This window comes from Perognathus longimembris, chromosome 8 (assembly GCF_023159225.1).
Source record: "Perognathus longimembris pacificus isolate PPM17 chromosome 8, ASM2315922v1, whole genome shotgun sequence".
Taxonomy (NCBI): Eukaryota; Metazoa; Chordata; class Mammalia; order Rodentia; family Heteromyidae; genus Perognathus; species Perognathus longimembris.
Genome location: NC_063168.1, coordinates 41,988,389 through 41,998,426, shown reverse-complemented (window position 1 = coordinate 41,998,426; position 10,038 = coordinate 41,988,389).

The window sequence follows — 10,038 nt, the reverse complement described above, 5'->3', positions numbered from 1 at the left end:
CTTCAACTTTGAAGGGTATTACAACATGGCAGATATAAAAGTTAGTTATTATCATTTATCTATTAAATAGATAATTTCTACTTTTATGCATATAAATGGAATTTCCATCGAGCTATGTTACAGTTAAACATTCTTGATATTCTAATAATTCCATAAAGGTAACTATTGTCACATCACACTTCCATTAGAATAACTATGGAAATAAATGCACACACTAGAGGCAAACAGATTTCAAAAGTATTTGAAAATTCTTTAGTGGCTGAATATGCCACAGAGCTATAATTCTAGACTAAAATTAATTTTCTGTGGCATGGAACAATTAAGACCCTATCATTAAATACCATTTATTCCTATTGATTTCAGAAGAATCACAATAAACAGGTAGCCATCTATATATTTTAGCATGTCATTGAATATTCAATTAGTACAGATTCATTTTTCCATTTGGTTATGTAATTTGCTTCCCTAACAAATGCAAGACCTTGGATATTTTTAATAAGAAAACATTGAATATATATGTATATGTATATGTACATATAACATTTTTAAATATTGTACATTATATTTTCAAAAATTCCATATCTAAACCAATATTATCTTCTCAAATCAAGCTTTATGCCACCAATATCTGACACAACTTCAAAGTTAAACTTCCCTAACAGAATACCTAATCTCCCTCCTCCTCAGTATTCAGTATTATAATCCACTTTGTTACTCAGAAACTTAAGCCTTCCTCTTCACAGCTATAATTACCAAATTGCCATATGCCACCTAGGTCTCTGAATTCTGTTTCCAAGATATTGCCAACTCCTACATTTAAGTACCATGAAACAAACCATTACTTTTGATGGCTGCCCCCACAATTTTCTTCCAGAATATCACACTGCATACTCACACTTTTATACTCATTCAGTAGGCTTTCTAAGCCACAGTGATCTTTAAAAGGACATGTTATTCCTTCTAATAGATTTATAGAATTCCATTCTGTATATGTACCACATTTTCTTTACCCATTCATCTACTGAGGGACTTCTGGGTTGGTCCCATATTTTAGTGATGGTAAATTGTGCTGCAATAAACATAGTTGTGTTGGTAGCTTTAGTGAAATCTTGCTTGTAATTGTTTGGGTAAATGTCCCAAAGTGGGGTTGCTGGGTCATAGGAGAGCTCTATGCTCTGAGATTTGGAAGTAAATGGTTTATTTTTGATGATGTCATTTCCAATGTACCCTATGACATTATATCTTTTCCTTTTGTCTTTCTTCCCCATGCTTTTACCCCTATTGTCACTGTACCTAACCTTGGTACACTGGGTATTTTACATACATTTATTGGAACTAAGGAAGGGGAACAACAAAATGGAGAGACTAAGGGTAAAAGGTGAACCAATGCAACAACAGTACTTATGAGACAATATGCTGTAAACCAACTGTGCAATTCAGGGGAGGATGAGGAAGAACCAGGGAGGGAGGAAGGTGGGAGAAAAACAAAGGAGGTAAAAAGTTTGATAAGAAATGTACTCACTGCCTTATATATGTAACTGTAACCCTTTGGATATTTCTTTGATGATAAGAAAGAAAAAAGAAAAAAGATATATGGTCTCTTATTTAAGTAATCTAACAGCTTTTTCCACCCCGCAAATAAAATATGTCGTCTAAAAATATCCTGTAGGATCAGCTCCTACCAATATTGCCCAATTAATTTTGCTATTTTTATGCAATCATTATATTCAAGGCATCATGAGACTTTCAGTTCATAAAAGACTCCAAATATTTTTCTACTCAGGAGAATGTATACATTTGTCCCACATTCATTAAGGGTCTTTCTAGATAATTTTCTTAGGTTTCAGTTTTAATATTTTTTCTTTTCTGAATAGATTCTTAATGATAATTTAAGCTAATAGATTCTCCCATATTCTCCTATAGATTCAATTAACCTCTTGCTCTCAGCACCAGAGCCATTTTTAATAGCACTTTACTATGAAAGCCTGTGCCATCTCAGTTTGCTTCATTACTGTACATTTATTTGTTGGGGTACATTGCGTGGATGCTCAGTGAGAACACAGAAGAATGGGTGTGTTTGCTGAAATACATTGCCAGTATACATAAAAGACCTGTGGAAATGAAGGCCTATGATGAACTTCACTGTTACAGCACTCATATTTAAAAGTATTTCTTCCTTTCCCTTCAGGATTCTTCCCTTTCTGAATCATTTATCCTTTCTGACAAACACATAAAACTGTCACTGCTCAAAGGACACTTTATCAGTTAGGAAATCTCCCTTGGCTACTGTATATACCATCCATTATAATTATGTACAACAACCCAATTATACATGGGCTAACATTAAAGAGCAACTTCTCAAAAGAAGACATATGAATGATCAATAGACACATGAAGAAATGTTCCGCATCTCTGGCCATTAAAGAAATGCAAATCAAGACAAAATCCAGTCAAAATGGCCCTTATGAAGAAAACTAACAGTAACAATACTAATAACAACAAAACTAACAATAACAGTTGTGGCAAAAAGGGAACTCTACTACATTGTTGGTGGAAATGTAAACTTGTTTAAACACTCTGGGAAACAGTATAGAGATTCCTCAAAAGATTAAACATAGAGCATTCCCATGTCCCAGGAATCCCACTCCTTGGCATTTATCTAATTGTCCACAAACCAGGATTTACTAAAGCCACCAATAAAACCACATTCATTGCAGCATTGTTTACCATAGCTAAAATATGGAATCAACCCAGATGCCCTCAGTGAATGATTGGAACAAGAAAATATGGAATATGGGATATCTCACACACACACACACACACACACACACACACACACACACACACACACACTGGAATGCCATGCTTCCATCAGAAAGAATGAAAGAATGGCATTGCCCCATTTGTAAAAAAAAAAAAAAAAATGGAAAGGAGGCCTGGAAAAAAATTATATTAAACAAAGAATGTAAGATCCAAAGAAACAAACATTTCATAATGTCTCTCATTTGTACCAATTAGAATGCTCCTATAAATGTACAAGTAAACCTAATGGATAGTAAAAAAATAAAAACAAAATTACAGTAGGGTGTGATTAGGTAAACAGGACTCTAAACATTTGTACAATGAGACCAAAGGAGGTCATTATTAGCAGAAGATCATAAGGGCTCAATAATAATGTGCATATGATCATATAAAATGAAGTTTATCAAAATAAACCTCAAGAAATAGAAATGAAAGGACTATACTGTTTGTGATTCTTTTTTATTTCTGTTTATTTTTAACTTTTGTCATTTTTTTTATTTCTGTACCTTTTGTCTTGTATATAAATTCATCTGATTTGGGGAAGGGAAGAAGAATCACAGAAATGGTGGGACAAAGGGTGAACTAATTCAGCACGAATACTTACTGACACTATGTTGGAAATGAACTATACAACTCTGGGGGAAGGGGTGGGGCCAGCAAAACTGGGAGAAAATGAGGGTTGGGGTAATAATATTTAAGAAGAAATGTACTCAGTAGCTGACCTATGTAACTGTAAACCCTTTTGTACATCACCTTCAAAATAATAATTTAAAAGAAAAAGATGTGATTGAAGAATGGGAGACCTCAATCTAAAACTTGCTTGCAAATAAACTTATGTTGCCAATAATCATAGACTTATATTAAACTAAGTCCCAGACTATGAAGTCAGAATGCAAAAGCCCCCATACTCTCAAATTTATGAATAAATATGAGAACTTCATTGAAATAAAAATGTTTAAAAAGAGACCAAAGAAACACAAGTCCATGTTTGGAATTTATCATTTCAACTTTGAAATAAAGTGAGTTTTGTCCTAATTTCTGATTGAAATAAGAATCTTCCTTTTTTAGCTTTTACACACATATTGAAAGCATAGCTCTGAGTTATGGTCTATCTTAAACTTATTGAATGTTATTGATGAATATGAACCTTAATGTGATCTAGGTAAAATGTTGGTTAAATTGACTCATTTATCTACTTCAGTATTTGTCACCAATGCTATAAATCTTCATTGCTTCACATTTTGTGAGTTTTTACCTTAATGAAAGAAAATAGGCTTAATGTTTTTTTCATAATAGGAAAAATTTTCTTCATTTATTATTTTTACTTCCATGGAATTACAAATTCTAAGTATTATAAATTTTCTTTATACATTAGTAAGGCACATTCATATAGACTATAATATTCTGCCAAAAGATTAGGTTTGAATTACCCTACCAAATAATCTGATCGAGATATTTGTATTTACAAATAGAGGTTATTGACAGTAATGACATGTCCATAGAGAACACAAACAAAAAATGAATAACCCAGAATGATTATAAGAAACAATGTGATTGTACAATCTAAATTGATAAAATATAACTTATTCAAGTTTTTATGTATTTATTACTTTTGCTAAATTGATAGAACCAATATAATCTTGAGGTAAGAAACTTAAAATATAGATTTATACAATATGGAACTTAGTAGCATCCTTCATAATTTCTCTCTGAGTTCAATTCCTACTACCACCCCCAAAATATCATTCACTATGAAATTTTACTTTCAGCTAGACATAATTCTAATTATTAAAACTGTTTTCATAGAGAATAATTAAAATGTTTAATCTACTATTTACAAGTAGTCCAGAACACCTTTGGGTAATCACAAAGCTTGCCTGTCATATGAAAATGTCTGAATTTCTGAGTAGTATATGTATCACACAGGACGGCAACATCCATTCTTTTGGCTCCCACCCTAAATCTACTGAAATCAATCAACAGATATTCATCCAAGTCATTGTTCCTCAAATTTCCTCATAAACCCTTTAGATTTTGAAGAACATATTTTATGGTCCTTAGGTCAATCATTATCACTAGCAGTCCAATGTGTGTATGTAGCCTGACAATTATTCACCAATATTATAATGGACGAAATTACTTTAGAAATTTTATTTGTTAGCCTCAATTTTGGCAGTTGCTATAATAAGAGTTCTTCCATGTTTACTTCATGTATGGCTGTTAGACTATTATTTTCAGTGTAGCTCAGTGTTTTAATGGATATTCTGAGAAATCATTTGTACACTAAAAACAAACAAAAATCAGTTTATCTTTCCATTGAATTATTTTCTGTGTCCTGTTAGTACTGGGTATTGCAAGTGCTGATAATTTATTTCTTAATACTTTCATAATGGTATAATTCAGCAGAAATAAATTCAAACCAATATATTTACATGAATGGAAGCAAAATACTACGGGCCATATTATACAGCTAATGACTTCATATTTTAAGAGAAAGAGCATTTCTATCTAGTTAGACAAACAGAAATTACTTACAAGTTGTTTAATAATTATGTAATAAAAATTGGTAAAAAATAAAGAAATAAGGAAGGAGGTATATGTGAAGGGGAATAAAGTACTAGGGTTTCAGGTAAACAAAACACTAAGATGAAGTTCAATAATTTTGGAAGAGGGATTGCAACGTGTAAAAAAGTTACGAATGATAAAAAAAGGTAGAATCATCAGTAGAGTACTCTGTAAGCAATATATTAGAAAATTGAAAATAAATTTTAAAGAGAAAATAACTTAAAAGACATAAAACTCTTTAAAAGTCAATATTTCCTCCTTGTTCAGCAGAGTGTAATCTTATGAGCCACATTATGACAGTGGATATTTTCCTCCAATTTCTGGTCCTCAGTTTTCTATTTACAGTTATCTCAGAATTCTGACTTAACCAGATATTGCTGGAATATAGATTGCAGTTTTTATTTATTTTTATTGTATTATCTTTAATTTCACAAAGAAGTACCATTCAGTAAGTCAGTTTATGGATTTTAATGCATCATGATCCCTGTCACCCCGCTCTTCATTCTTCTCTATCCCTTACAACTCTACACCACCTCTCATTTTTCTTAGTTTTGTAAGGTATGCATTGAATTTTTTCAATCATTTCCTGTCATCCTTTCTTCATTCATCTATTCCCCTCTCCTTTACCCTGCTCTTCACCTCTCAGATACCCACTGATTGCCATTATTTTCTTTTTGTGTGAGTTAGCTTTTCTAAAGAATTACACCATTTGAATTCTCCCCCCCCACAAAATACCATATTTCAGTTAACACATTATTGCACATTTGTATACAACCCAAAAATATTTACCTATACACTTATAAATCAGTTCAAGCATCCACATACCTGAGAAAACTCATCCTTTGTCTCTCTGGGCCTGAATTACTTCACTTAATATGCTTTATCCCCAGGCATAGCCATTTCTTTGCATATGATGTAATATCATGCTTCCTAATGGATGAGTAAAATTCCATTGTGAATATACACCATATTTTCTTGATCCATTTATCCACTGAGGGGAATCTGGTCTGATTCTATATCTTGGCTTTGGTAAATAGAGCCAAAATGAACATAGTATATTCAAATAGCTTTCTGCATCTTAGTTGGTAATATTTTGGATAAATGCCCAAGAGTGATATGATGGATCACAGTTTGTTGAGGAATCTCCATACTCCTTTCCAAAGTAGTTGTGCTCATTTACATTCTTACCAATGGTATAATAGAGTTCCTCTTCCTCCACAGCTACTGTTTTATTCTTGATGGTAGCTATTCTAACTGGGGTAAGACGAATCACAGTTGTTATTTTATTTTCTTTATTCCCAGAGACATTGTACATTTCTTCATTATTTCTTGCCCATTTTGACTTCATCCTCTGAGAGGTCTCTATTTTGTTTGTCCATTTACTAATTGAGTTGTTGCTGTTTTATTTAAGGCTCTCAATTCCATGCAGCTCCACTGATAAGGTAAGGCAGTAGTAATACTACCCAGATATTTAGCTATTTTTCTCAAGTTAGAAGAATGAATGGTCATATTTCTGAGCACAGATAATATGTCAGAAAGCATTGTTACTCTTGAAGCCTGTTTCCCCACTCCAGGAACCTAATGGCCTCTCTAGTTTGTCCATATTTTCTTGATCCATTTTATATTGAATCCTCAAATTTATTATTTTACTTTGAGAGAGAGGTAAATAGCTTCTGTTCCATATGTGTAAATATAAAGTTCTGGTTTGTCTGTTTGTTTAGGGTCCTTTCTAGCTGGCTTAATGATTTCTACATCCTTCCTTATTTTAGGGTAGAGACCCAGATGCTGAGATCTAGTCAGTCAGCATGCTCAATCCAGTGCCCTTACTTTGTCTTGGGGTAAGGCTGAGCAGCTTCATTCTTCATGGTTCAGCAGCAGTGTATAAGGGTCTTTAATCAGCCTGTTCAGCTGAAAGATATATCCAGTGGGCAGGTGTAGTTGGGTGTGTGTGATGGTATGGCCTGTGCAGCAGCCTTTCCTCGTCAGCCCAGTTTACACTGTAGGCTGGCACCCAGCTGTGCCATGCAGACCTCCCTGCCATGGGTGGAAGGGTAGAGATATGGATCCTGTTCTCTCTCAATGCAAGGTTTGGTGATCCAAGCTTAGCAGTTGTGTTGCTCACAAAGTATCTACTTCACTGGTGGTTTTCTTTTTCTATAAGCAAAACAAAACAGTACATTAAAAATAAATTAAAATAAAAGCAATGGAAGGAAATTCAGGCAGAGATGGTTATAGAAGATATATGTGGTGGTTCTGAGCTCTCTCAAAGCAAGGTTTATTTCTTTTAGAGGATTTTTTTAACTTGGCTAGCTTCTGTCTTTCTTTATATTAGTACCCTCTCCTAGATTGCTCAATTGCCCCTTTCCTTGCAGACACATATGTTAGATATTTGGTAGGCCGTGGAGTGTTTTGTGAGTATAGGTTGTATGTGTATGTCTGTTTTCTGGTTTGTGGAGATAGACACCTCTCCTGTATGATTAAGTTCTATCAGCTAGATGCTAGTGGCTCACACCTGTAATTCTAGCTTCTCAGGAAGCTGAGACATGAGGATCACAGTTCAAAGCCGCCTGCAACAGGAAAGTCCCTGAGTTTCTTAGGTACAATTAACCATCAGAAAACCAGAAGTGGTGCTGTGCCTCAAAGTGGTAGAGCGCTAACTAGCCTTCAGTGAAAGAACTCAGGACATCATGTAAGCCCCAATTTCAACCCCACAACTGACAAAAAAAAAAAGAATACTTTATACAAACCTCTAGAGTTTTCACTAGTTATGCTTAGTAATTTTATATACTCAACTTAAACGTGAAGATACTCAGCTTCTTCAACATGATACACTGCTTGCTTTTTGATAGTTTATGTGAAATATTGAATGTGAAATTTTTAAAAAATTACTAAAGAATTATTTTATTTACACTTCTTTTAAGGAACATGATGTTATTCGGGTAAGCTCAAAAATTTATTAATCTAACATCACTGAAACATTATATCTTTTGTCTAATCTTTCCATTACCTCTTTATTTCAACACTGTATTTTCAGTAGCATTGTTAGAAAACATACATTTTGTTTGTTGTGTTTTAGCCCTTGTCAGGGTTCCTAATACTATAGACTGTCATTACTCTTTCTCTCTACCCTGAATGCAATGAAGATCTGATACTTTTACTAGGAAGGTACTATGTCTCTGTGGCAACAGTTGATACTGGTGATGCTATTTCTGATCAAGTATGATTCCATTTTCCTTATGAGCTATGGGGTTATGCTAGCTAACATTTTTCCCCCTTTACAACCCCAAAGGGAATGTGAAGCCAATTAAGGTTACCATTCCATCACAGAGTTAACATATAATATCTATGTCAGCTAAATAGGTACTTAACCCCTGGGAAAAAAGATTAAAAAAATTAACACACATAGTGTGGCTTGAAAGATTCCAATCTCATTAGATGTTGCCACCATTGATAAATTTTCCTCATTTGGTGAAATTATTGAATATATAAATTATTCCATAAACACACTTTAGCAGAATCAGGATAATAACTGATTAATTAATCATGATGATAACACATTTCATATATTATACTGTCTTATATGAATATAAACTTTTTTGTTTTGAATCACTAAATCACAACAAATAATTAGTTCTCCCCACATAATATTAAAATCTCTTTGAGAGTAAAGTAGGACACAAGCTTATTACAGGGAGCCAAAATAACTACTCAAAATGCTCAAGGTAGTCAGATTCATCCCAGAGTTAAAGAAAAAAAAAAAAAAACACTGAGGAGAGGCCAATCCCCAAAGGAAAAGTAGAAAGAAGATAAGTATAAATCTCTTGTTTAAAGTTAAAGTTCACAGTGAATTCTTTAATACCTTTATCCCAAAATAGAAGAAACTATTAATTTCATTATTACTAAATTATTATTAAACATGAGGCAATCAATGATTTAAATCAAGCTGGGCTAATTGAGAGTGAATTATCATCTTCCTCCATGAGAATATTGCTCATAAATTACCTCTTAAAGCCAAAGGATTATTCTGCATTTATTCATATAAATTATGGCTCTGTGGTAAACTGGATGAGATTTTAATATTTTAGCATTCATTAAGTTGTGAGAGCTTAGAACCAGCATAGTGATCAGCAAGCCTTTGTTTGTCCTCTAATAAGAATTATTCTGTTACAGTTAATTACATCATTATAATAAGTTTATATAGATTCAGATTAACCTATGGAACTATAGTTAACATTTAAACTATGCATTTTTTATTTTTAGAATTAAGGGATAGAGGTTTGGCTTCTGCTTTTAAATACTTAATATAAAGTCTAACATATGCAAGCAAGTTTATTTTGCATGAAAACTATACAACTGAAGCTAATTTGCACGGGCTTATACATGCTTATCTGAGCGACTCCTTAGTCTGTCAGCACACTCTGAGTTATTGCATGCTTTTAGATCCATACTCAGTAATTACTTGTGACTAATGAAGTAACTGCAGGAGAAGTCAACTCTACCAAAAGCACGTGTACATACTTCCTGAAGATGGAGTGAAACATCATGAATGTTATTTTTCTGTTTATCTTATGGAGGCAAAAATAGAAGAAAGAATGCTCTGTCATTCATTCTATAAGTCAATCATTTTCTTAACAACTATTGACATACTAATTTGTAGGCATTAAAAAATCT